Here is a 27,842-nt window from a genome sequence, read left to right as displayed (position 1 = left end):
GTCATGAACTTCCTGGTCCAGATAGTTACCGTGTCATTCATCATGGTGATTGATCCTCAGGTAGCTAGGGAGGAAAATAAACAAGAAATTATAGGTTTAAAACCACGTTTCAATTTTAGACCTGATTAATTGACTTAATAAGGGGCATCAGCACTTCTGCTTCCTACAGTCCCTCCCTTTACTTCTGGAAACTAGTTATTTCTAGGTTGTTTCATGTTGTTAAGGTTGACCACCTTTCTTTCTGTTCTGCAATCATAGCCCTGTTTTTAAATGGATTCACCTCTCATCACTAGCCTTTTGTCATGGTCATTCAAATCACAAGTTGCTTATTTTTTAATTTCTTGGCTGACTCAATTTTATTATGAAGGCTTTTTTTTTAAAGAGCTCAGAAATAACTGTATTCTCTGTGTTCTTGAATATGTGATAGTATCTTTTGCCTATTTTGATTGGGCAATAATTTGGCTCGCTATAAAATTCTTGGATTACACTCTATTTCCCTTAAAAATTATAGGCACCCATCCACTGACTTATTTCATCGTGTTTTCTTTCTTTCTTTTTTTTTTTGAGATGGAGTCTTACTCTGTCACCCAGGCTGGAGTGCAGTGGTGCCATCTCAGCTCACTGCAAGCTCCGCCTCCCGGGTTCACGCCATTCTCCTGCCTCAGCCTCCCGAGTAGCTGGGACTACAGGCACCTGCCACCACGCCTGGCTAATTTTTTGTATTTTTAGTAGAGACGGGGTTTCACCATGTTAGCCAGGATGGTCTTGATGTCCTGACCTTGTGATCCACCAGCCTTTGCGTCCCAAAGTGCTGGGATTACAGGTGTGAGCCACCGTATGAGCCCAGCCTCATTGTGCTTTCTACTAACCCCCTTTCCCTGGCCTCTTCCAGCTTGTCTTCCTCTCTCCCAGTAGTTTCTTCATGAAGAGGCCATGTGCTATATTCCATGAGATATTTCACAGTCAAAGATGACTTCTTTTATACTCTTTTGATAATTTGGGAATCACTGCCTTAATTTATAAGGGAGTTTGTAATAAATACAGTGAAAGAGAAACACACAAAGTATTTTGAGACATCAGCGAAGGGAGAAACCAATTCTATTAATATTTGGGGTCAGCAGGGAAGGCTTAGTTAAGAGGTGACATTTGAACTAAGACTTGAAATAAGGGAAGGATTTGGCCATGCAGTAATGGCGAGAGAGTAGAAGCAAGGCGTGAGGGTTAATGTTATGTATCAATTGGACTGGGTTGTGGGGTGCCCAGATATTAGGCTACACATTATTCTGGGTGGGTCTCTGAGGTATTCTGGATGAGGATAACATTTAATTGGTAGACTGAATAAAGCAGATTGTCCTCCCCAATGTGGGTGAGCCTCATCCAATCCACTGAACCTGAACAAAACAAAAAGGTAGAGTCACAGAGAATTTACTCTCTTTACCTGATTATATTTGAGTTGGGACAGCAATCTTCTCGTGACTTTAGATATGGACTCGAGTTGGAACTATATCATTGGGTGTCCTGGGTCTCCAGCTTGCTGGCTGCAAGACTCCAGGACTCCTTAGCCTCCATAACCATGTGAGCCATCCCTTACAACAAATCAATCTGTCTCTCTCTATGTGTATAACTCTACGTCTATCTCTTTGCTCTTTGGAGAACCTAGAGTAATACACAAGGTTATATTAGAGAAGACGATGACCCAGGGAAAAGCATGGAGGCAGAAAAGTGTGAAGAGGGTTTGGGAAGACTGGGGTCCTGATGGGGAGTTTGGATTTCACTGTGTGTAGCATGGAGAATCCTTGAAAATATTCAAGAGGTGAAATTGTATTTGTGGAAGAATACCAGGAGTATGTGAAAAGAAAAACACTCACTCCATTTTAACTCCACTGAAGGGGGCATCAAAGGGATGCACTGGGGACATGGGTTGGAGGGTAGTTGAGGCCATATCTGGAGGATCTTTACTTCTAGGCTGAGTCTGAAGTTCTCTTTCTGGGGAGTGGGAGATCATTACAAATCTTTGAGCTCCACTCAAGAGATGGTTTTGCTAACAATGGCAGGGTGACGGTCGTGGTCGTGGTGGTGGTGGTGGTGGTGGTGGTGGTGGTGGTAAGCTGGTAGCATGAATTCTAATTGGGCTTCTGTTATTCTAGCCGAGGAAGTTGGGGAATGGACTTTCAGTAGAATAATACAGATCTGGGAATCAACTGCATGGAGGAGGTAGTTATAGGTGATAAGATGGTTCAGGGACAAAGTTTGGTAGAAGGAGAAAAGATACTAGGCTGGTACAAAAATAATTGCTGTTTTTGCCATTACTTTTAACGGCAAAATCCGCAATTACTTTTGCACCAACCTAATAGGATGCAAACTGGAGCCATCTGCATCAGAGGGTTTGATGAAGATCAACAAAGTTTGGGAACAAAGGAAAGGAGCGGGGAGGGTAATGACTTGAGGGCATAGCAGGGATGATCAAGGTTTTTCTTGTTAACATGTGGAGACTTAAGCATGATTATATGTTAAACACCTGTCACATACATGGTACAAAATATGAGTGAAATGATGAGTGAAGGTGATGAGTCATGGGAGTTCCAAGGGAACGGGTGATAAAGGGAGGTCTCAGATGAGGCACAAGTGGAGAAGGTAGCTTGGGAAAGGAGAAGGATGCTTCTCCTTATAAGATGGGAAAGGCAGAGGAAGAGAGTCAAGGTACGGTGATCTAGAGGTGAGATGGAAGTGAGTTGAGAGAACTCAACTCTGGGCTCTGAAACCCCTAGGGATGGGTTTAGGGGCTTTGAGATATGGAAGAGGTTTAAAGTCAAATGTTATAGCAAATATGGTTTGGAATTTATTTGTGATGCTTAAAAATATTGCTGAACAGAAGTGAAGTCTACCCTAGAGTTGGATGGTGAGATTAATTAGTGGAACTACCAGATCCATGTTGTGATTCTTTCCAGTATCATTCAGCAGCCCTTGGGCAGTTGCGAGGCAAGTCATCAATGGGGTATGGAGATTTTCCAGATGGGTGTGGTTGAAAGCAGGGAAGTACGCGTTTAGGAGCACATTACAAGAAGGTGACTGTAAGGTCCAGGCTGAGCAGGAAGGTAAAGCAAGAAGGAAACATGAGGTTGTGAAGAGAAGTTTAGAGGGATGAGGAGGCAGGAGAGGTGAACAGTTGCAGGATGTAGCTAGAGTGGCGATGTTATATCTTGGGGCCAGAGAGCTTTACAATGATGATGAAGATCAAAGGGCATTAGAATCAAGCTATAAAGAGCCACTGTTTGATGTTGGGATGTGAGGATGCTGCAGGTGGATGTCTGCGCATTGATGGTGAGAACATGGTCACCCTGGCCCTGCTGGGTCTTTGCTAAGGAGACTGCTCTGTTCTTGGGGCCGTTTTCATCACCTGATTAGAGCAGTGGTCCCCAAATGGTGTTCTTTGGACCATCTGTATAAAATGTTCATAGGTCAAGGATAAAATGGAAAAACAGAGAAAATGTCACAGAAATGTGCCCATTGGTGAAAGAGCACCAGCTGTCCTTTTTGGAGGATTGTTCTTTATTCTAAAAATGTATATATTCTATTCTATTAAAACATTTTTGTATTTACATTTTTTCTCTTATGAAATACCATGGGGTAGAAATTTGTAATGTATCCAATTCTCCTGTCTTCATGCATTGCCCTGTGGTGGGGGAGGGGATGTGGCTAGTACTGGCCAAGAGGCTGGGGGCAGAGGTGCAGTGTTAGACTTCTAGCCTGGAGCATTTAATTCTTAGTACAAGGCTCTCTAGCATTCTTCTCCATCTGTTCCCTGCTTGGTGATACTAGAGGTAATGCAACCCCCATTAGCCTTAGTGTTAGGGCAAGTTTGATGGAAAACAGAGCACCCCACACTTCCCTGCAGATGTAGCACGAGTGAGAAAAACAACTTCTGATGTTTGAATTTATCAAGATTTAGGAGATGTTTGTTATTGCAGCAAAACCTAACCTATTCTGACCAATCATGGTGGAATTTCTCTCTCTCTCTTTCTCTCTCTCTCTCTCTCTCTCTGTGTGTGTGTGTGAAACTGGTAGTTTAAAAAATTTCCTTCTTACCAAAAAGAAAAAAAAGTAGCAACCTTATGTTGGTTCTCAAATTAATAAAATATTTTTACTGGTTTATAAAATAGAAAAATCTGAGAATCTGTAGCTTAGAGAACTACAGTGTGGGATGTCTATAAAGACCAGGTTATTTTATCAGCTCCTAACACCCCTTAATAGAAGCTTAGCCAAGACTTGGACTATTTCAGTCTTTCCCATTCCACATTCCATGGACTCTTGAAGAGACATTGATGAAACGGTGCAGCCATGAACCACCATCACTCAATCCTAGTGGCAGAATCCCCCTTTTACTGCAGAATGAGCTTCTTGCTACAGTGATACTTGAACCCCTTAGATATATCGTGTACTAATTATATTAAAACACGACCAATGCTTTTGCTTTGTTGTCCCCCAAATTAAACACCTTAATCATGAGAACCCAGAGAATTGGATTTAGTGTGACTGATTCCAAACTGTCAGTAAAAACACAATTAGGTTATATTTTTCTCCAGTTCAAATAAAAGAAAATTGACAATAAAATGCTGATCAATATGTGTAGCTCCGGAGGTAGAGACTGCTTTGAGATGCAGAAGTGTTTGTTTTTTTTAGATCTATATTCTTGAGTAAAGAAAAAATCCATCTCTCTTTCCTAGAGGGGAAGACTTTCAGAGTTGGGCTTGGCAATAGCCTATCAGAGGCTGAATTAAACAAATAGGTACCTCCCTTGACTGAATGGTGCGTTTCTCCTGTTCGGGGAAGCGTGCTTTTATGGTGGAGTTTGCTTTCTGTCTTGGTCTCCGGATGTGTGTATCTGTGGGTGGATGTCTGCATGCAAATGGCAGTGTATACCTGTGTGGGTGTGTACAAAATTCCCATGTGAATCTCAGCTTTGTGGGGATCTCCGGGTCTTGAGCCCAGCAGATGCCAGTTGAAGAAAAATCACTTGAAAATGAGACAGAAAGAATGGAAACTAAATCCTAGCTCTAAAGGCACCAGGCTGACCAAAAAAAAAAAAAAAAAAAAAAAAAAACAAAAAACTCTGGATTTTCTTTGTTTTGGACTCTACCTGCCTCCAAATGACATTTCTGTTTCCTATGCAATGATCAGAATGAAAGAGATCCTCAGCACGAAAGAGCAGATACTGTGTGATTCTGTGTATGTCAGGGTTTCAGCTGTGACACTGCTGACACTTTGGCTCAGCAATTTCTCTGTTGCATATGTAGGGGTTCCCTGTGCATTTTAGGATGTTGAGCGGCATCCCTGGATCCCTGGACTCACTGGATGCAGTAACACAACTCCCCCCAAGTACAGACAACCCCCAGTGTCTCCAGATATTGCCTAATGTCCCCAGGGGGCAAAATAGCCCCCATCTGAGAACTGCTGCTTTCATAAAGTACAATGTCAGGTGAAATAGGTGGAGGCTGTTTGTAGTCAGGGGTTAGTAGAGATGGAAGAGATGTCAGGAATATCCTGGAAGGGGCTGTAATGTTCTGTTTCTTGAATTGGGTGTCGCTAATATGGAGATGTTCTGTTTTTTTTTTTTTTTTTTTTTTTTTTTTGAGGCAGGATCTTGCTCTGTCACCCAGAAGGAGCACAGTGGCACCGTCATGGCTCACTGCAGCCTCTGCCTCCTGGGCTCAAGCAGCCCTCCCACCTCAGCCCTCCTGAGTAGCTGGAACTACAGGCATGTGTCATCACTGTTGCCTAATTTTTTATTTATTTATTTTTTGTAGAGAGGGGGGTCTCACTATGTTGCCCAGGCTGGTCTCGAGCTCCTGGGCTCAAGCAATCTGCTCACCTCGGCCTCCCAAAGTGCTGGGATGACAGGCATGAGCCACTGCGCCTGAACAGTATGTTCAGTTTGTAAGAAAAGTACTGTGTTGACCTCTTCTATGTGCACATTTCTTTAAGTAATAATTCAATAAAGCATTTAGAAAAATTGGTCATAATAGGAGTGATCTGTAGAGCGATTGGCATGAAAGCTGATCATCTTAATTTGAACTACTCTGAAATGAGCACCAGGGGCCACCAAGAAGAGCCTTTCAAGGTGTCACAGCCAAGGATAGGAGTATGTTGTGTACATCTCTGCCTAAAGGATTTGCTGGTTACATTGAAGGATGAAGCCTCCTTCTGAGGACAGAGGCAGCAAAGCAAGTGGAAGCCCAAAGCATTGAGCTTTCTAAATGGACTTTGCTAAAATCTTGTGGATGACTCATGCTCTTAACATACACCCATGTACATATTGTCCATATAAACATTAATTCTGTAACAAGGCTCACACATAAGGGTTTTTTTTTTTCTTTTGAGAGAGTCTTACTTTATGGCCCAGGCTAGAGTACAGTGGCATAATCTTGACTCATTGCAACCTCCACCTCCTGGGTTCAAGCAATGCTTGTGCGTCAGCCCGCTGAGTAGCCGGGACTACAGGTGCACACCACCATGCCTGGCTAATTTTTGTATTTTTAGTAGAGACGGGGTTTCACCACGTTGGCCAGGCTGGTCTCAAACTCCTGGCCTCAAGTGATCTGCCCACCTCAGCCTCCTAAAGTGTTGGGATTACAGGTGTGAGCCACTGTGTCTGGGCCCACACATAAGGTTTGAGTTGAGATAGAGAAACTCTGGCAAGACTGAGGAATTGGGCCACAGTCTCTGGGAAATATGCACAATTTCTGGAATCTTCTCTACTTCCAGTGTTCCCACTTTCTATCTGTCTCCTGTTTATTCAACAAACTTGTATGGAACCACAGTGTGTCTAGAACTTTCCAGGTGTGGAGGATAAAAAGATGATTCAGGTCATGCATGGTAGCTCATGCCTGTAATCCCAGCACTTTGGGAGGCCAAGGCAGGCAGATCACTTGAGGTCAGGAGTTTGAGGACAGCCTGGCCAACATGATGAAACATCTCTACTAAAAATACAAAAATTAGCCAGGCATGGTGGCATGCACATGTAGTCCTAGCTCCTTGGGAAGCTGAGGCAGGAGAATCGCTTGAACCCAGGAGGCAGATGTTGCAGTGAGCTGAGTTCACCCCACTGCATTCCAGCCTGGGAGACAGAGCGAGATTCCATGTCAAAAAAAAAGATGACTGAGATCCAGACTCCATCAGAGTTGACTCTAACACAAATTAGGTAGGAGCCCAAGGTCTGGCTGGGCAAGCAGCTTGATCGGCCTCATCCTGCAGCCTCTATTAGAATGAACACTTTTTTCTTTACTCATGAAAATGTTTTGTGCTTCATACCTACAACTACAATTTGTGCTAATTCTGCAAAATTCGCCGCATAACTCTGCCTGTATTCTTAGCATTTTTCCTTTGAGAGATTTCTCAGCACATCATCTTTGGACTATGTGGAATTGGAAATTTACTTAGAGTCAGTAACAAGTACAGGAAAGTCAGTTCTTAGTCAAGAGTTAGGTTTTCAAAGACAGTGGATAAAATAAAAAAAATTAGTACAGTCAAGATTATATGTGTAAATCCCCTCATCATTCATAAAGTTTAGCCGTCAGTCTTAACCGTTGCTCACCAGGTCCAATCCACACTTCTTCCTCCACGATTGGAGCAGAGGGTGATTTTTTTTTATGAGCAACTGATGAAGTCATTTAGAGACCATTTGCAGTAGCAGCCCTGTGTACTAGAGACCAATCGATGTGCCCTCATGGCACCATTTCTGCCTCTCTCCCTCTTTGTTCTTGTCAAGTACCCATAGTTCATTTTCCATAGATTAAAAGAGCCCAAGCTGGGCCTATACCTAGGAGTACAACTGCTGGGTCATTTGGTAACTCTATGTAGAATTGTCTGGGAAGTTGTTAAACTGTTTCTCACAGTGGCTACACCATTTTAATTCCTACCAGCAGTGTATGAAGGTTCTAGTTTCTCTGCATCCTCACCAACACTTGTTATTTTCTGTATTTTTTTTTTTTTTTTTGAGACGAAGCCTTGCTCTGTCACCCAAGCTGGAGTGCAGTGGCACAATCTTGGCTCACTGCAACCTCTGCCTCCCAGATTCAAGTTACTCTCCTGCCTCAGCCTCCCGTGTAGCTGGGATTATAGGCACCCACCACCATGCCTGGCTAATTTTTGTATTTTTTTAGTAGAGACAGGATTTCACCATGTTTGCGAGGCTGGTCTCAAACTCCTGGCCTCAGGTGATCCACCTGCCTCGGTGTCCCAAAGTGCTGGGATTACAGGCATTAGCCACGACACCAGGCCAATTTTCTCTATCTTCGATTCTAGCCATCCTTATGGGTATGAAGTGATATCACATTGTGGTTTTGATTTCTGTTTCCCTGATGATGAATTTCATTGAACATCTTTTCATGTGCTTATTGGCCACTTGTATGTCTTCCTTGGAGATGTGCCATATTTTCATATTCAAAAATGAAAGCACAGGTCCACACAAAAATTTGTACATGAATAATTACAGTAGCATCACTGGTAATAACCCAGAGAGGGAATTAATCCAAATGCCCATCACCGGATTAAGAGATACACCAATTGTTGTCTACCCACATGGTGGAATATTATTTGATCACAAAAAAGAGGAAAGTACATACGCTACAGCGTGGATGAACCTTCAAAACAGATGAAAGATCACATTCTACATGATTTCATTCAGATGGAAATCTATAGAAATAGGAAGTCGATTAGTGGTTGCTTAGGGCTGGTAGGGGCATGGGAGGATAGGGGGTGTTAGCTAAAGGGTATGAGGTTTCTTTTTGAGGTCATGAAATGTTCTAAAATTGACTGGTAATGTTTGCGTATATCTCCGAATATATTAAAAACCATTGAAATGTAAAAAATGCAAAGAAAAAGCAGCCCAAGTTGCAATTTTATTCAACACTTGATTGGCTTTAAAAATAGATTCCAGGCTCTGCAAGGTGGCTCACACCTGAAATCCCAGTGATTTGGGAGGCTGTGGTGGGAAGATTGCTTGAGGCCAGGAGTTCCAGGCCAGCCTTGGCAACATGGCAAGACCCTGTCTGTACAAAAAAAGAAAAAATAAATATCAGCTGGGTGCAGTGGTTCACATCTGTAATCCCAGCACTTTGGGAGGCTGAGGCGGGCAGATCACCTGACACCAGTTCAAGACCAGCTTGGCCAACATGGTGAAACCCCTTCTTTACCAAAAATATAAAATTTAGCCTTTTGGTACTTTGAGCAGCACCATGGCGGTTGTGAAGAACAAGTGCCTTATGAAAGGTGGCAAAAAGGGAGTTAAGAAGAAAGTAGTTGGTCCATTCTCTAAGAAAGATCAGTATGATGTGAAAGCACCTGCTATGTTCAATATAAGAAATATTGGAAAGACTTGGCCACCAGGACCCAAGGAACCCAAATTGCATCTGATGGTCTCAAGGGTGTTGTGTTTGAAATGAGTCTTGCTGATTTGCAGAATGATGAAGTTGCATTTAGAAAATTCAAGCTGATTACTGAAGATGTTCAGGGCAAAAACTGCCTGACTAACTTCTATGGCATGGGTCTTACCTGTGACAAAATATGTTCCAAGGTTGAAAAATGTTCAACAATGATTGAAGCTCATGTTGATGTCAAGACTACCGATGGTTACTTCTTCCTTCTGTTTTGTGTTGGTTTTACTAAAAAACACAACAATCTGATACTGAAGACCTCTTATGCTTAGCACCAACAGTCTGCCAAATCCAGAAGAAGATGATGGAAATCATGACCTGAGAGGTGCAGACAAATGACTTGAAAGAGGTGGTTAATAAATTGATTCCAGACAACATTGGAAAAGATGTAGAAAAGGCTTGCCAATGTATCCTCTCCATGATGTCTTCATTAGAAAAGTAAAAATGTTGGAGAACCCTGGGTTTGACAGACATGGAGCTTCATGGTGACGGTAGTAGTTCTGGAAAACCCACTAGGGACGAGACACATGCTAAAGTTGAATGAGTTGATGGATATGAACCTCCAGTCCAAGAATCTGTTTAAAGTTCTGACTTAAAACATTGGCAAATAAGAAGTCCTATTTGTGAAAAACAAACAAGAAACAACAATGAAAAAAGCAAAATTAGCCTGGTGTGGTGGGTGCATGCCTGTAATCCTAGCTACTCAGGAGACTGAGGCACGAGAATCACTTGAACCCAGGAGACAGAGGTTGCAGTGAACCAAGACAGCACCATTGCACTCCAACCTGGGCAACAGAGTGAGACTCTCTCCAAAAAGAAAGAGGAAAAAAAAAGTATCCGGGCTTGGTGGCATGCGCCTGTAGTCTCAGCTACTCTGAAGGCTGAGGTGGGAGGATAGCTTGAGGCCAGGAGTAATTTGAGGCTGCAGTGAACTATGATTGTGACACTGCACTCCAGCCTGGACTGCAGAGCAAGACCCTGTCTCTTATACATACATACATACATACATACATACATACATACATACACACACACACACATACATACATACCCAGGCTCTACCTCTGGTGATTCTGACTCAGTAGGGTGGGGTATCCCCTGGGGATCCTGCTGTTCAGCCTGGTCTGGGATCCACTTTTCATTGGGAACTGAGACACTGGCTGTGAGCCTTTCTGTCTTGTGATGTAGAGGTCATGGCGACGCAGGTTCAAGCTTAAGGAGAGCTGACTGCGCTAGGTATTGTGCTTAACATCATCTCTTACTCTCACAGCAACATCCTTAGAAGGTTCATGATGTGTCCCCGCTCTACAGATGAGGAACTGAGCTTTCAGAGGAGTTTAGCTTGTTCAAAACTTATTCTTCCTATTGGAAACTTTGTACCCTTTGAGCAGTGTCTCCTATCCCCTACTTTCCTCCACCCCAGCCCCTGATAACCACTGTCCTACTCTCTATTTCTGTGAGTTCAACTTCTTTAGATTTCACATATAAGTAAAATCATGCAGTATCTGTCTTTCTGTGCCTGGCTTATTTCACTTAACACAATGTCTTTCAAGTTCATCTATGTTGTTGAAAATGACAGGATTTCTTTCTTTTTTAAGAGTTAATAGTATTCCGTTGTGTGTATATAGTACATTTGCTTTATCCTTTCATCCACTGATGGACAGTTAGGTTGATTCTGTATCTTGGGTATTGTGAATAGTGCTGCAGTGAACATAGGAATGTAGGGATCCCTTCGACATATTGATTTCGATTATTTTTTTGTCTATACCCAGAAGTTGGGTTGCTGGATTATATGCTTTGAAATCTATAGCACAGCAGCGTGACTATAGTCAATAATAATGTGTCTTTGAAAATAACTAAGAAGCTACATTTCAAATGTCTCATCATAAAAATTGTCAGTAAATTAGGGGATGGACATGTTAATTAGTTTGTTTTAATCATCCCACATTGTATACACATATCAAAACATCACATAAATGTGTACAATTATGATTTGTCAATTAAAATAACGTTAGTTTAAAAAATAAGTAACTTGTTCTAAGCCCCAGTTGGGATTGATGGAGCCGGGACATGCACCAAGGCTTTCGCTCTCAGGCTCACAGAGTCCTTGGTCCACGAATGTTGAAGCCCTACCTGAGATTTCTACTGAGATCCGTGTAGGGATTCAATGTCTCAGAATCATCCCATCCTCCAGGGCCCACAAGTCCATGACCTTTGCCTCTACCCCCGACCCTGCTGACCTGAAATGTGGCCCCTGCTTTCATTTCCGGGAGCATACAACACTTACACCAAGCATTGATGGGTTTTATTGACTTTATTTGAGATGCGGGGCCATGGAGAGGGTCCCATGATCCTTGCTTGGTGTTGGTCAACTCATTGAATTCTCTCTTTGACTTCACCCTTCCCTTTTTTACTCACCTCCTCTGTCATGGATTGCTCTGGGAATTCTGAGCCCTGGTTCCTTTATTTTGCAGATAACCTTCACTCTTCTCTGCAACGAATCCCAAAAGTATGTAGTTAAGCTGACTGCAAGGTGTTTGACACGGAAGAGACTCCACAAATGGGATTCGGCCTCTGGAAAGTGGTGGTAGTTCCAGATTTATGTGGATATTACTTTGTTTTTCCCTATAAAATATATTCTTTAAACTATCAAGCTCTTGGCTCCTGGATGCAGTCTTTTGCTGGTGGCAGTGGGCTGGGTACTGTCACCGGGGAGAAATGCTGCCCACTTAGAGAAAGAGAAACTGGTTCTCTTTAAGAGGCAGAGGCAGGTTTCCAGTGCCAGTTTGTTTGGAGGCAAAATGGCTGTTGTATTAAAATTGCCCAAACTTGGGCTGGTGCCTTGTGTGTTTAGAGCTCAAAGCCATGATTGTTTTCTTTTTTTTTCTTTTTTTTTTTTTTGGTGGTCGGTTTTCCATCCTTTTGCTTGGTAGGTTTCTGCTAACAGTTTCGACCTCAAGAGTCCCATTATACAGACACTAATAGCACCTACTATGTGTCAGTCTGTAGTGCCTACTATGTGCCAGGCATTGGAGATAATATAATGATGAAGAAGATAAACATGGCACTTGGAAAAGAGCGTCTAGTTCCCACTCTCAGCCCACCCCAAAGAGAGGCCAGAATTGGGCTTCCAAAGATCTCAGATGCCCTTGCATCATCTCCATGAAGAGGGCGGGTGAAGCTTTGGTGTCTGAAGAGAATTTGGCTGGACAATCCCCAAGGTTTGGAACGATGGGAAGGAGCTGCCATCTGTGTTTAAGGTGAGAAGGGGGGAGTGGCTGGATATCAGAGGAAGCCAAGATGAAGAGAAGGTTTTTGTGAGTTCCTATGCATAGTGGAGAACTGTTACAGTGAGGGTCCCTGGGGCTGAGCCTGTGGGTCAGTGGAATGATGCTGTGAGGAGGGTCTTGTTATAGCAGATGGCCCAAAAAAGGCTGATGGATCATGAACAGCTGGAAGAATGGAGAGTTCGGGGGAAGTAGTTCCTACCTGGCTTTCCAACAGTGTGTAAGCACAGAATTCTTACATAAGCCCATGGAGAAGGGAAAGCAATGCTGGTAACGACAAGATTGAATTCTCCACCTGCCAGGCATCCAGGGACTCAGAGCAGATTTAACTGAAGTTACAGACATAGGAATGTGACATTTCCTACATCCGTGTTTGCTGGAGCAAAATGTATTCCCTCTCTGGTTTGTGGGGAAGGAGAATGCTAACAGACAAGACTCCAAGTTTTCGCTCTTAAACCTCGTGCCTAGAAATGCATTTTCTACTGGATGCAGACAGAATCTCCATATAGACATATCCATCGCTGCATCTCTCATGCCTTGTGTTCTCCCTAATTTTCCCTTTTTAAACCACAGAGGAAGAAAATTCCAGCATCACTTCTGGCCTCTCAAGAGTGAGTTAGGTGGCCAGGTGGGGTTATTCATGCCTGTAATCTCATAATGAAGGGGTGGCCTGCCTCTCCACACCTGTGGGTATTTCTAGTCAGGTGGGATGAGAGACAAAAAAGAAATAAGACACAAAGTATAGAGAAACAACAGTGAGCCCAGGGGACCGGCGCTCAGCATACCAAGGACCTGCACTGGCACCAGTCTCTGAGTTCCCTCAGTTTTTATTGATTGTTATCTTCATTACTTCAGCAAAAAGGAATGTAGTAGGAGGGCAGGGTGATAATAAGGAGAAAGCAACAAACATGTGACTAATAGAATCTATGTCATAATGAAGTTCAAGGGAAGGTACTATGACTGGACATGCACGAAAGCCAGATTTATGTTTCTCTCCACCCAAACATCTCAGTGGAGTAAAGAATAACAAGGCAGCATTGCTGCAAATATGTCTCACCTCCCACCATAGGGCGGTTTTTCTCCCATCTCAGAATTGAACAAATGTACAATTGGGTTTTATACCGAGACATTCAGTTCCCAGGGGCAGGCAGGAGACAGTGGCCTTCCTCTAACTCAACTGCAAGAGGCTTTCCGGTTTGACTAGTCCACCTCAGCACAGACCCTTTATGGGTGTCGGGCTGGGGGACCGTCAGGTCTTTCTCATCCCACGAGGCCACTTTTCAGACTATCACATGGGGAGAAACCTTGGACAATACCCAGCTTTCAAGGGCAGGGCTCCCTGTGGCTTTCCACAGTGCATTGTGCCCCTGGATTATTGAGACTAGAGAATGGCGATGACTTTTACCAAGTATATTGCTTGCAAACATTTTGTTAACAAGGCACGTCCTGCACAGCCCTACATCCCTTAAACCTTGATTTCATACAACACATGTTTTTTGAGCTCGAGGTTGGGTCAAAGTGGTTGGGGCAAAGTGGCTGGGGCAAAGCTACAGATTAACAACATCTCAGCAAAGCAACTGTTGAAAGTACAGGTCTTTTTCAAAATGGAGTCTCTTATGTCTTCCCTTTCTATGTAGACACAGTAACAGTCTGATCTCTCTTTCTTTTCCCTACATATCCCCCTTTTCGTTTTGACAAAACCACCACTATCATCATGGCCCCTTCTCCCTGGTCGCTGTCTCTCTGGAGCTGCTGGATACACCTGTAGACTAACAATAGAAAAGACAGACATACAAGGATTAACACAAAATTTGCGATAGAGGAATTTCCCGTGTTTTTAACCCAAGTGAGAGGGGGCAAGAGGACGGTGTGGGTGCTGCGGCACCCGGGCAGTCTCCCACCTCCTTTGTGTCTTAGTTGCTGTTTCTCATAGTTTTCAGTCTTTCTCCTCACCTGCTGACTCGCACCTTTTATCTCTTTGTCTCCCTTCTCTTATGGTCTCTCTCTCTCTCTTTTACACTATCTCTCTCCCCTTTCTCTCTGTGTCTGTCTCTGATCTCTGTCTCTTTTTCTTTCTATTCTTCTCCCTGGCTCTCCACATGTGCTGTTTTCTTGGTGGATGGTAACTTCATCTGTTCTTCTGATATCACCATTTTTTTCACCCTGCGAGTCGATGATGCTCGACTGCGGGTTTTCTGTCTCTGCGGAGGCACTTTCATTTGCATCTCTGATGGGTTCATTGTAGAACTTCAAATGTCTAGTGGGTATCCAAACAGGAAGCTGATTTTCTCCGGGTGAAACGCAAGCAAAATCTCTCCCCCATGTTATCACCTTACCTATTTCCCATGTTTTGTTTTTGTTGTCTTTCCACCAAATCAGTTTTCCCTCGTGTGGGCTGTTCTTTTTACTACTAAAATGTTCTGCAGAAGTAGTGGTCTGATTTCTATGTATGTTTAGAAAATTTAAAGTATAGAGTGTTAGATTAAGTTGCATCTGGGGAGTGTTATACTCCTTACTGTGTTTTTCCTTTTTTTGTTTAACCAATTGAGCTTTGAGTGTTCTAAGCAGGACAGGTAAGATCTGCATCTGGCACAGCCAGCCAGGTCTCCTTAGCCTCTGCTTCCCTTTCTGCCTGTGACTGAATGGGTATGTCAGGGTCTAGTAGGGAATCCAGGAGTAGGAAGCCTCATTAACTTCTATTCTGCAGCAATTGATGGTCACCCAACTTGAACAGTGGGGGCTTATCACCTCATGTACTAAGACCGGAGATAGCTGATGCCAAGGTTGGCTAAATTAGTAGCTTGAGATGTTAGGTTTTTCATTTGAGGTTTCTATGCTGCTATTGTCTTCTGCTCTTGGTCACAGAGGCTGCCACAATCCGCATGTCAAGTCCTCGTGACAATATCCAGAGACAGCAAGGAAGTGGTACAGTGTATTCCTGCATGTTTCTTAAAAAAATGTTTTTGATAGAGAATAATTGTACACATTTGTGGGGTCCATGTGAGATTCTGGTACATGCATGCAATGTGTAATGATCAAATCAGGGTCTTTAGGATATTAATCACCTCAAACATTGATCATTTCTTTGTGTTGGGAATATTTCAAATCTTACTGCTATTTAGAAATATACAATAAGGAATATTTCAAATCTTACTGCTATTTAGAAATATACAATAAATCTATTTATCAGGATACAAAATCTATGTACACAAATCAGTAGCAGTGCTATACACCAACGTCTACCAGGCTGAGAATCAAATCAAACCCTTTTATGATAGCTGTAAAATGAAATACTTAGGAATATACCTAACCAACGAGGTGAAAGACCCCTACAAGGAAAACTACAAAACACTGTTGAAAGAAATCATAGATGACACAAACAAATGGAAACACATTCCATGCTCATGGATGGGTAGACTCAATATTGTGAAAATGACCATACTGCCAAAAGCAGTCTACGAATTCAATGCAATTCCTATCAATATACCATCATCATTCTTTAAAGAACTGGAAAAAAAATGCCAAAATTCAATTGGAACTAAAAAAGAGTCTGCACAGCCAAAGCAAAACTAAGCAAAAAGAACCAATCTAGAGGCATCACATTACCCAACTTCAAACCATATTACAAGGCTATAGTCACCAAAACAGCATGGTGCTGGTATAAAAATAGGCACATGACCAATGGCACAGAGTAGAGAAGCTAGAAATAAAGCCAAATACTTAACACCCAACTGATCTTCGACAAAGTAAACAAAAACAAAGTAGGGAAAGTACACCCTATACAACAAATAGTGCTGGGATAATTGGCAAGCCACATGTAAAAGAATAAAACTGGATCCTCATCTCTCACCTTATACAGAAATCAACATAAGATGGATCAAAGACTTAAATCTAAGGTCTGAAACCATAAACATTCTAGAAGATAACATTGGAAAACGCTTCTACACATTGGCTTAGGCAAACAGTTCATGATCAAGAACCCAAAAGCAAATGCAATAGAAACAAAGATAAATAGATGGGACTTAATTAAACTAAAAGCCTCCTGCACAGCATAGGAAATAATCAGCAGAGTAAACAGATCACCCACAGAGTGGGAGAAAATTTTCACAAACTGCATCTGACAAAGGACTAATGTCCAGAATCTACAGGGAACTCTAATCAGCAAGAAAAAAATAATCCCATCAAAAAGTGTGCCAAGGACATTAATAGACAATTCTCAAAAGAAGAAATACAAATGGCCAACAAACATGAAAAAATGCTCAACATCACTAATTACCAGGGAAATGCAAATAAAAATCACAATGCAATACCACATGTAAAATAAACAAAAATAGGGCCGGGTGCGGTGGCTCACGCCTGTAATCCCAGCACTTTGGGAGGCCGACGTGGGCAGATCAGGATGTCAGGAGTTTGAGACCAGCCTGACCAACATGGTGAAACCGAGTCTCTATTGAAAATAAAAAAATTATCCAGGCATGTTGGTGGTTGCCTGTAATCCCAGCTACTCAGGAGACTGAGGCAGGGGAATTGCTTGAACCGGGGAGGCAGAGGTTGCAGTGAGCTGATATCGCACCACTGTACTCCAGCCTGGGTGACAGAGCGAGACTCCATCTCAAAAAAAAACAAAAACAAAAACAAAAAAAGCAAAAATTGATGTTGGCACGGACGTGGTGAAAGAGAACGCTTTTACACTGATGGTGGGAATGTAAGCTAGTACCACCACTATGGAAAGCAGTATGGAGATTCCTTAAAGAACTGAAAGTAGATCTACCATTTGATCCAGCAATCCCACTGCTAGGTATCTACCCAGAGGAAAACAAGTCATTATATGAAAAAGATACTTTTGCATACATGTTTACAGCAGCAAAATTCACAGTTGCAAAACTATAGAACCAGCCCAAATGCCCATCAATCAATTAGTGGATAAAGAAAATGTGTTTTTATATATATATATATATACCATAGAATACTACTTAGCCTTAAAAAGGAATGAAATAATGGCATTCATAGCAACCTGGATGGAGTTGGAGACCATTATTCTAAATGAAGTAACTCAGGAATGGAAAACCAAACATTGCACGTTCTCACTCGTAAGTGGGAGCTAAGCTATGATGATGCAAAGGCACAAGAATGAAACAGTGGACTTTGGGGGCTCAGGGGAAAGGTGGGAGGAGTTGAGAGATAAAAGACTATACATTGGGTAAACTGCTTTGGTGATGGGTACGCCAAAATTTCAGAGATCACCACTAAGGAACTTATCCATGTAACAAAATACCACCTGTTCCCTAAAAACTACTGAAATTAAAAATATATATATACAACAAATTGTTGTAGTCACTTTCTGTGATAATGAACACTAGATCTTATTCCTTCTATTATATATTTTTATACCCATTAATCAACTTCTTTTCAAACCCCTTTTATTCCCAGCCTCTAGTAACTATCATTCTACCCTTTATCTCCATGATATCAATTTTATATCACTCCAGGGCACTCAAGTCCATAACTGCGGTCTCTATCCCTGACCCTACTGACCTGAAACATGGCCCTGGCTTTGATTTCCAGGAGCATAAACTGCTCATATAAGTGAGAACATGCAATAGTTTTCTATCTGTGCATGGCCTAGTTCACCTAACTTTATGACCTTTAATTCCATCTATTTAGCTGAAAATGACAGGATTTCATTCTTCTTTATGGCTGAATACTATTCTATTGTGCGTATATTCCCATTTTCTTTATCCATTCATCCATTGATTGACACTTAGATTGATTCCATATCTTGGCTATTGTAAATAGTGCTGCAGTAAATATGGGGGTACAGATATCCCGTTGATACACTGATATCCTTTTTTTTGGATATATACCCAGGAGTGGGATTGCTGGATCATATGGTAGAACTGTTCTTAGTTTTTTGAGAAATCTCTGTACTTTTTTTCATAATGGCTGTACTAATTTACATTCCCACCAACAATATACGATAATTTTCTTCTCTTCACATGCTTGCCAGCATTTGTTGTGCTTTGTCTTTTTAATAATAGCCATTCTAACAAGTATGAGATGATATCTCACTGTGGTTTTGATTTGCATTTCCGTGATTATTAGTGATGTTGAATATTTTTTCATAAACTTGGTGATTTGTATATCCTCTTTTGAGAAATGTCTGTTTATTTTTTGATAGTTTCTTTTGCTGTGCAGAAGCTCTTTCATTTAATTAGATCCCATTTGTCAATTTTTGTTTTGGTGGCAATTGCGTTTGGCATCTTCACCATGAACTCTTAGCCCATCACTATGTACTGGATGGTATTGCCTAGGTTGTCTTCCAGGGTTTTTATAGTTATGGGTTTTACATTTAAGTCTGTAGGCCATCTTGAGTTAATTTTTGTATATGGTGTAAGGGAGGGGTGTTGTCTTTTCACTCTGTTGATTGTTTTCTTTGATATGCAGAAGGTATTTAATTTAATATAATCCCATTTGTCTGTTTTTGTTGCTTGTACTTTTTAAGTGTTAGCCATACAATCTTTGTTCTGAAGCGTTTCTCCTGTGTTTACTTCTAGTAGTTTTATAGTTGTGGCTGTTACATTTAAGTCCTTAATCGATTTTGAGTTTATTTGTGTAAGTGATGAGAGATAAGGGTCTAGTTTTATTCTTCTGTGTTTGGATATCTAGTTTTCCTGGCACCATTTAATGAAGAGGGTGTCTTTATTCAATGTATGTTCTTGACACCTTTCTTGAAAATCAGCTGTAAATATGTGGATTCATTTCTGAGTTCTTTAGTCTGTTTCCTTTGTTTTTGTGTCTGTTTTAGTACCAATACACGCTGTTTTGGTTACTATGGCTTTGCAGTATGTGTGTGTGTGTGTATATATATGTATATATATAATTTTTTGTTTTTTTTTTTTTGAGACAGAGCCTTGCCTTGTCACTCAAGCCAGAGTGCAGTGATGCAATCTCGGCTCATTGCAAGCCCCGCCTCCCGGGTTCACGCCATTCTCCTGCCTCAGCCATGGCTAATTTTTTTGTTTTTTTTTTTTAATAGAGACGGGGTTTCACCGTGTTAGCCAGGATGGTCTCGATCTCCTGACCTCATGATCCACCCGCGTTGGCCTCCCCAAGTGCTAGGATTACAGGCGGGAGTCACCATGCCCAGCTGCTTTGCAGTATACTTTTAAATCAGGTAGTGTGAGGCTTCTAGCTTTGTTCTTTTTGCTAAGTATTGCTTTGGCTATTTGGGGTCTTCTGTGGTTCCATATGAATTTCAGAGTTTTTTTTTTTTTTTCCTGTTTCTGTGAAGAATATAATTGATAGGGATTATACTGAATCTCTAGATTGCTTCGGGTTGTATGGTCATTTTAATAGTATTAGTAATTCCAACCCACGAGTATGAGATGCTTTTCCATTTGTTTGTGTCTTCTCAATTTATTTTATCAGTGTTTTGTGGTTTTCATTGTAGAGGTTTTTTTGTTTTTGTTTTTTTTCCCCATCCTTGGTTAAGTTTATTCCTAGGTATTTTATTTTTGTAGCTATTGTAAATAGAATTTCTTCCTTGGTTTCTTTTTTAGCTAGTTTGTTACTGGTATATAGAAACATTACTGATTTTTGTATGTTGATTTGTGTCCTGAAGCTTTACTGAATTATACATCTGTTTTTTTAAATTTTTTTATTTTTTATTTTTTGAGATAGAGTCTTGCTCTGTTGCCCAGGCTGGAGTGCAGTGATGCAGTCTTGGCTCACTGCAACCTCCGCCTCTGGGTTTCAAGCGATTCTCCTGCTTCAGCCTCCCAAGTAGCTGGGATTGCAGGCACCTACCACCATGCCTGGTTAATTGTATTTTTAATAGAGACAGGATTTCACCATGTTGGCCAGGCTGGTCTCAAACTCCCAACCCCAGGTGATCCGCCCACCTTGGCCTCCCAAAGTGCTGGGATAACAGGCATGAGCTACCATGCCCAGCCTAATTTATCCATTTTAAGAGTTTTTTGGTGGAGTCTTTAGGTTTTTCTGTTTACAAGTATAAGATTATGTCATCTGCAAAGTGAGACAATTTGACTTCCTCTTGTCTAGTTTGGATGCCTTTTATTTCTTTATCTTGTCTGATCACTCTGGCTTGGATGTCCCATACTGTGTTGAATAAGAGTGGTGAAAGTGGGCATCCTTGTCTTGTTCCAGTTCTTCGAGGGAAAGCTTTTCAATTTTTCCCAGTGAGTAGAATGTTAGCTGTAGATTAGTCATATATGCCTTTTCTTCTGTTGAAGTGTTCCTTCTATGCCGAATTTGTTGAGAGTTTTCATCATGAAGGAATGGTAAGTTTTACCTAGTGATTTTTCTGCATCAGCTGAGATGATCATATAGTTTTTGTCTTTCATCTTGTTGATGTGATGTATCACATGCATTGATTTTGTGTATGTTGAGCCATCTTTGCATTCCTGGGATAAATCCCACTTGATCACGGTATATTATCTTTTTCATTCATCATTAGATTTGGCTTGGTAGTATTATGTTGAGAATTTTTCCATCTGTGTTCATTAGGAATATTGGCCTGTAGTTTTCTCTTTCTGTTGTGTCCTTGTCTTGATTGGATATCAGGGTAATGCTGGCCTTATATAATGAGTTAGGAAGAATTCCCTCCTCTTCAATTTTTGGAAATAGTTTGAGAAGAATTGGTGTTTGTTTTTCTTTATAAACTGGGTAGAAATCAGCAAAAAAGCCTAGTCTAGAGCTTTTCTCTTTGGGAAGACTTTTTGTTACTGATTCAAACCTGCTATTCATTTTGAGTCAGTTCAGGTTTTCTGTTTCTTCCTAGTTCAATCTTGGTAGGCTGTGTATGTCTGGGAATTTATCCCTTTCCTCTAAGTTTTCCAATTTGTTAGGATATGATTGTTCATAATAGCTTCTAATCATCCTTTTTATTTCTTTGGTAACAGTTGTAATGTCTCCTTTTTCATTTCTGATTGTATTTATTTGGGTCTCCTTTCTTTTTCTTTTTTTCTTTTTTCTTTTTTCTTTTTGGTTAGCCTCACTAGTGGTTTATCAATTTTGTTTAACTTTTCAAAAAAAACAACTTTTATCTTGTTGATTCTTTGCATTTCTTGTTTGTCTTTGTTGCATTTGGTTCTGCTGTTATTTTTTTCCTTTCTACTAATTGTGTGTTTGGTTTGTTCTTGCTTTTTGAGTTCCTTGAGGTGCATCATTAGGTTGTTTATTTGAGATCTTTCTACTTTTTTGGTGTAGGCATTTATTGCTATAAACCTTCCTCCTAGTACTGCTTTTGCTGTATCCCATAGGTTTTGCATGATGTGTTTCCATTTTCTGTTTAAAAAAATTTTTTGATTTCCATCTTAATTTCTTCATTGACCCAATGATCATTCAATAGCACATTTAATGTCCATGTATTTGTACAGTTTCCAAATTTCTTCTTGTTCTTGATTTCAAGTTTTATTCCATTGTGCTCTGAGAAGACACTTGATATGATTTTAATGTTTAAAATTTTGTTGAGCCTTGTTTTGTGTCCTAACATATGGTCTATCCTGGAGAATGTTCCATGTGTTGATGAGATGATTGTGTATTTTGCTGCTGCTGGATGAAATATTCTGAAAATATCTGTTAGGTCCATTTGGTCTAAAGTGCAGCTTAAGTCTAATGTTTCTTTGTTGATTTTATGTCTAGATGAACTGTCCAATGCTGACGGTAGGATATTGAAGTTCTCAACTATCATTGTATTGGACTCTATCTCTCCCTGTAGATTTAATATTTGCTATGTGTGTCTGGATGCGCTTGTGTTGGTTGCATGCATATTTAGAATTGTTATATTTTGTTGCTGAATTTATCCCTTTATTACCATATAATGACCTTCTTTGTCCTTTTTACAGTTTTTGACTTAAAGTCTGTTTTATCTGATACAAATTTAGCTCCTCCTGATTACTTTTGATTTCTGTTTGTGTGGCATATCTTTTTCAATCCCTTCACTTTCAGTCTGTGTGTGTTTTTACAAGTGAAGTGAGTTTCTTGTAGACGTTGTTGGGTCATTTTTTATCCATTAAGCCTGTCTCTATCTTTTAGGTAGGTAATTTAACACATATTCGAAGTTATTATTGATAGGTGAGGACTTATTCCTGTCATTTTGTTCATTGTTTTCTGGTTATTTTGTGTATCCTTTTGATTTGGTTTGGCTGTGTTCCCACTCAGATCTCATCTTGAATTCCCATGTGTTGTGGGAGGGACCCAGTGGGAAGTAGTTGAATCATGGGGCAGTTATTTTCCATGCTATTCTTTTGATAGTGAGTAAGTCTCATGAAATCTGATGGTTTTAAAAGGAGGAGTTTCCCTGCTCAAGCTCTCTCTTTGCCTGCTGCCATCCCTGTAAGATATGACTTGTCTCTCCTTGACTTCCGCAATGATTTTGAAGCCTCCCCAGCAACGTAGAACTGTAAGTCCATTAAACCTCTTTCTTTTGTAAATTTCTCAGTCTTGTATGTGCCTTTATCAGCTGTGTGAGAATGGACTAATACAGTAAATTAGTAGCAGAAGTGGGGTGTTCCTAAAGATACCTGAATATGTGGAAGTGACTTTGGAACTGGGAAACAGGCAGAGGTTGGAGGGCTCAGAAAGAGACAGGAAAATGTGGGAAAATTTGGAAGAGATTTCCTAGAGACTTGCCCCAAATGCTGATGGTTATATGGACAATAAAGTCTAGGCTGAGGTGGTCTCAGATGGAAATGAGGAACTTGCCGGGAACTGGCACAAAAGTGACTCCTGTTATGTTTTAGCAAAGAGACTGGTGGCATTTTGCACCTGCTGTAGAGATTTGTGGAATTTTGAACTTGAGAGAGATGATTTAGGTTATCTGGTAGAAGAAACGTCTAAGCAGCAAAGCATTCAAGAGATGGCTTGGGTGCTGTTAAAGGTCCTCGGTTTTATAAGGGAAGCAGAGCATAAAAGTTTGGAAGATTTGCAGCCTGACAATGCAATAGAAAAGAAAATCCCATTTTCTCAAGAAAAATTCGATCTGGCTGCAGAAGTTTGTTTAAGTAACGGGGAGTCAAATGTGAATCTCCAAGACAATGGGGAAAATGTCTCCAGGGCATGTCACAGAGCTTCATGTCAGCCCCTCCCATCAAAGGCCCAGAGGCTTAGGAAGAAAAGATGGTTTTGTGGACTGGACCCAGTGCCCCCTTGCTGTGAGCAGCCTCGGGTGCCTGAGTCTTAGCCACTCCAGCTGCAGCTAAAAGGAGCCAAGGTACAATGTGGGCTGTGGCTTCAGAGGGCGCAAGCCCCAAACCTTAGCAGCTTCCACATAGTGTTGAGCCTATGGGTGCACAGAAGTCAAAAATCGAGGTTTGGGAACTGCTGCCTAGACTTCAGAAGGTGTATGGAAATGCCTAGTTGTCCAGGCAGGAGTTTGCTGCAGGGGCAGGGCACTCATGGAGAACCTCTCCTAGGGCAGTGCAGAAGAGAAATGTGGGGTCGGAGCCCCCACATAGAGTCCCTACTGCAGCAGCACCTAGTGGAGCTGTGAGAAGAGGGCCACCATCCTCCAGACCCCAGAATGTTGGATTCACTGACAGCTTGCACTGTGTGCCTGGAAAAGCTGCAGACACTCAATGCCAACCCGTGAAAGAGCCAGGAGGGGGCTTATATCCACAAAGCCACAGGAGTGGAGCTGTGGCCTTTTTTCTCCCAAGGCCATGGGAGCCCACCTCTTACATCAGCATGACCTGCATGTGAGACATGGAGTCAAAGGAGATCATTTTGGAGCTTTGAGATTTGACTGCCCCACTGGATTTTGGGCTTGCATGGGGCCTGTAGCCCCTTTGTTTTGGCAATTTTTTCCCATTTGGAATGACTGTGTTTACCCAATGCCTATACCCCCATTGTATCTAGGAAGTAACTAACTTGTTTTTGATTTTACATGCTCATAGGCGGAAGGGATTTGCCTTGTCTCACATGAGACTTTGGACTGTGGACTTTTGAGTTAATGCTGAACTTAGTTAAGACTTTGGGGGACTGTTGGGAAGGCATAATTTGTTTTGAAATGACATTTGGCAAGGGTCAGGGGCAGAATGATATGCTTTGGTTGTGTTCCCACCCAAATCTCATCTTGAATTCCCACATGTTGTGGGAGGGACTGGTGGGAAGTAATTGAGTCATGGGGGTAGGTCGTTCCCATGTTGTTCTTGTGACAGTGAATACGTCTCACAAGGTCTGATGGTTTTAAAAAGGGTAGTTTCCCTGCAGAAGCTCTCTCTTTGCCTGCTGCCATCCAGGTGAGACATGACTTGCTTTTTCTTGCCTTCCAACATGATTGTAAGGCTTCCTCAGCTACGTGGAAATGTAAGTCCATTCAACCTCTTTCTTTTGTAAATTGCCCAGTCTCAGTCAGGTATGTCTTTATCAGCAGTGTGAAAACAGACTAATACACCTTTGTTCCTTTTTTCTCTCATTATTTATTGTTGCAGTTTGGTGGTTTTCTTTAATGGTGACGTTTGAATCCTTTCTCCTTTGTGTGTCTGTGCTACCATGAGTTTTATACTTTCATGTATTTTCATGATGGTAGATATTGTTCTTTTGCTTCCCAGTGTAGGACTCCCTTAAGCATTTTTTGTAGGACCACAATAAACAAGACACAAACAAACAGTCTTTTGCTTATCTCGGAAATATTTTTTATCTTTTTTAAGCAATGGTGTCTCACTCTGTCACCCAGGCTGGAGTACAGTGGCATGATCATAGCTCACTGCAGCCTTGAACTCCCGGGCTCAAATGATCCTCCTGTCTCACCCTTCTGAGTCTCTGGAATTGCAGATATGAGAAACTGTGCCAGTCTTCTTCATTTGTGAAGGATAGCTTTGCTGGGTATAGCATTTTTGCCTTACTTTTTTTTTTTTTTTTTTAACTTGTAGTATACATCCCCTTTTCTCCTAGCCTGAAAGGTTTCTGCTGAGAAATCCCCTGTTAGCCTGATGGAGATTCTCTTATAAGTGACTTGATGCTTTTCTCTTGCTGTTTTTAGCACTTTCTCTTTGTCTTTTGACAATTTTACCATAATGTGCCTTGGAGAAGTCCTTTTCGAGTTGTATTTATGTGGTAATTTTTGAGCTTCCTGTATTTGGAAGCTTTCAGGAAGTTTTCAGTTATTATTTTATTAAATAGCTTTTCTATGCCTTTACCCATTGCATCTCCATCCAGAACTCCCAGAATTTCAGTTTTTGGTCACATATGTGTCCCATATGTCATGTAGCCTTGCTTCATTCCTTTTTCTTTCTTTTTGTCTGACTGGATTATTTTAAAAGACTAGTCTTCAGGTTCAGAAATTCTTTGTTTTGCTTGATCTAGTCTATTGTTAAAGCTGTCAGTTATCTTTTGTATTTCTTTCAATGATTTCATCTCCTCCAGGATTTGTGTTTGGATCTTCGTTATGCTGTCTATCCCTGTTGAATTTCTCATTCAGATCATGAATTATTTTCCTAATTGTTTTGTATTCATTCCTGTGCTCTCTTATATCTCCCTGAGTTTCTTTAATATCATTATTCTGAATTATTTTCAGGCATTTCATAGATTTTCTTTTCATTAGAATCTGTTGCTGGAGAACTATTGTGCTTCTTTGGAGATGTTATGTTTCCTTTTTAATATTTCTTGCATCCTTATGTGACTATCTGTGCCTCTGACATAGCAGTCACTTCTTCCAATTTTCTGGGTTGGCTTTTATATGGGAAAGACCTTTTCTTATAGCTGTATCTACAGTGTTCATTGGATATCACACTTTGGCTTTGATTCTGGGTGGGTACAGTGGTATAGTCTGCATATGATTTCTTCAGCTGTAATTGGCATGAGTGGTGTCTGTGAGTTATTCATTGGCTTAGACTGCAGTTTTTTTTGTTTGTGTGTTTGTGGTTGAGATGGAGTCTAGCTCTCTCACCAGGCTGGAGTGCAGTGACACAATCTAAGCTCACTGCAACCTCTGCCTCCAGGTTCAAGCGATTCTCCTGCCTCAGCCTCCTGAGTAGCTGGGATTACAGGCACGTGCCACCACGCCCAGCTAATTTTTGTATTTTATTAGAGAGGGGGTTTCACCATGTTGGCCAGGCTGGTCTCGAACTCCTGACCTCGTGATTTCCTGCCTCAGCCTCTCAAAGTGCTGGGATTGCAGGTGTGAGCCACCATGCCCAGGCAGACTGCAGTTGTTATCGGATGCTGTGGTGAGGCTTTGCTGAGGATAGGGATGCCTGGAAGTCTTGTCTTTCAGCATCAGTGGTAGTGGTGGTAGACGAGGTGTGTCAATACTAGGGACCATGGGCAGTGTATGTGGGCACTGATGATAGCCTGTCTGCATGGGCCAATCCCTGGGCCTCCAGGTGGCTTCTTTGGTTGCTGGCAGTGGCAGCATTGGGCCAGGTGGGCAGGTGCGCCACTGAGCTCCTGGGTGGTGTGTGTGGCAGGCTGATCTCCAGTTCTCCAGGTGACATGTGCAGGTTCTGGTGGTGGGTAGGCAGGTGTTTCCTCAGGCCTCTCATTAGTAAGTGTGAGCGCTAGCTCTGGAGGCAGTGTGAGTCAATCTCCAGGCCCCCAGATGGTACATTCAGGCACCAGCATATTCCTATGCATTTCTAGATAAAAGTATTTTTCAGAAAACCTGAGCATATGTCCTATTAATACAACTTACCCTCATGAGCTCTGCATGAGAAGAAGGGGGATTTCCCTCAGTAGAACAGTCAGAATGGAATCACAGACTTGTTTTGAGCCAGTCACTGGTAAGTGGGGGTAGGCTAAAATGATAAGCTCAGAATCTAAACCTTAGACTAGGGAATGGCACACTTTTTCCATAAAGAAGCAAACGGTAATATTTTAGGCTTTTGGTCTAGATAACCTCTGTTGCAGTGACGCAGTGGTGCCATCGTAGTCTAAAAGCACACGTAGACAAGGCATAAATGAATGGACCTGGTTTTATTCCAGTAAAACTTAATTTATACAAACAGTCAGAGGGCCAGATTTGGCCCTTGGTCTATAGTTTGCCAACTCTGTTTAGACCAGTCACAATTTATTCCCTGGGGCTGGGCCAATTTTTTCTAAAAAAAAAAAAAAAAAAAAAAAAAAGAAAGCAACCCACAGTCAGAATAAAATAGGGTTTCTATTT

General features: G+C 41.5%; 1 protein-coding gene and 1 long non-coding RNA gene across 3 annotated transcripts in view; both read left to right on the top strand.

Annotated features, from left to right (window-relative positions):
- The window catches only part of LOC117979556 (RNA-binding motif protein, X-linked-like-2), a 157,856-nt gene that overhangs the window by 27,762 nt on the left and 102,252 nt on the right, over window positions 1-27,842 (top strand). The window contains exon 3 of one of the 2 annotated variants that reach the window (XR_010113158.1): window positions 11,906-12,084. The exons of the other annotated variant lie outside the window; for it this stretch is intronic. The gene's annotated coding sequence lies outside the window, so the exon portion shown is untranslated. Of the gene's footprint in view, window positions 1-11,905; window positions 12,085-27,842 lie in introns of those variants that run through there. 2 annotated transcript variants of the gene reach the window in all.
- LOC117977896 (uncharacterized) overlaps window positions 12,067-27,842 on the top strand; it is a 76,393-nt gene continuing 60,617 nt past the window's right edge. Inside the window, exon 1 of the long non-coding RNA XR_010113159.1 lies at window positions 12,067-23,141. This is a non-coding gene — a long non-coding RNA (uncharacterized LOC117977896). The remainder of the gene's footprint in view (window positions 23,142-27,842) is intronic.

Source organism: Pan paniscus, chromosome 8, assembly GCF_029289425.2.
Source record: "Pan paniscus chromosome 8, NHGRI_mPanPan1-v2.0_pri, whole genome shotgun sequence".
Taxonomy (NCBI): domain Eukaryota; kingdom Metazoa; phylum Chordata; class Mammalia; order Primates; family Hominidae; genus Pan; species Pan paniscus.
The sequence above is the reverse complement of the archived record's forward strand: the minus strand, read 5'-3'. Positions and strand labels throughout refer to the sequence as shown.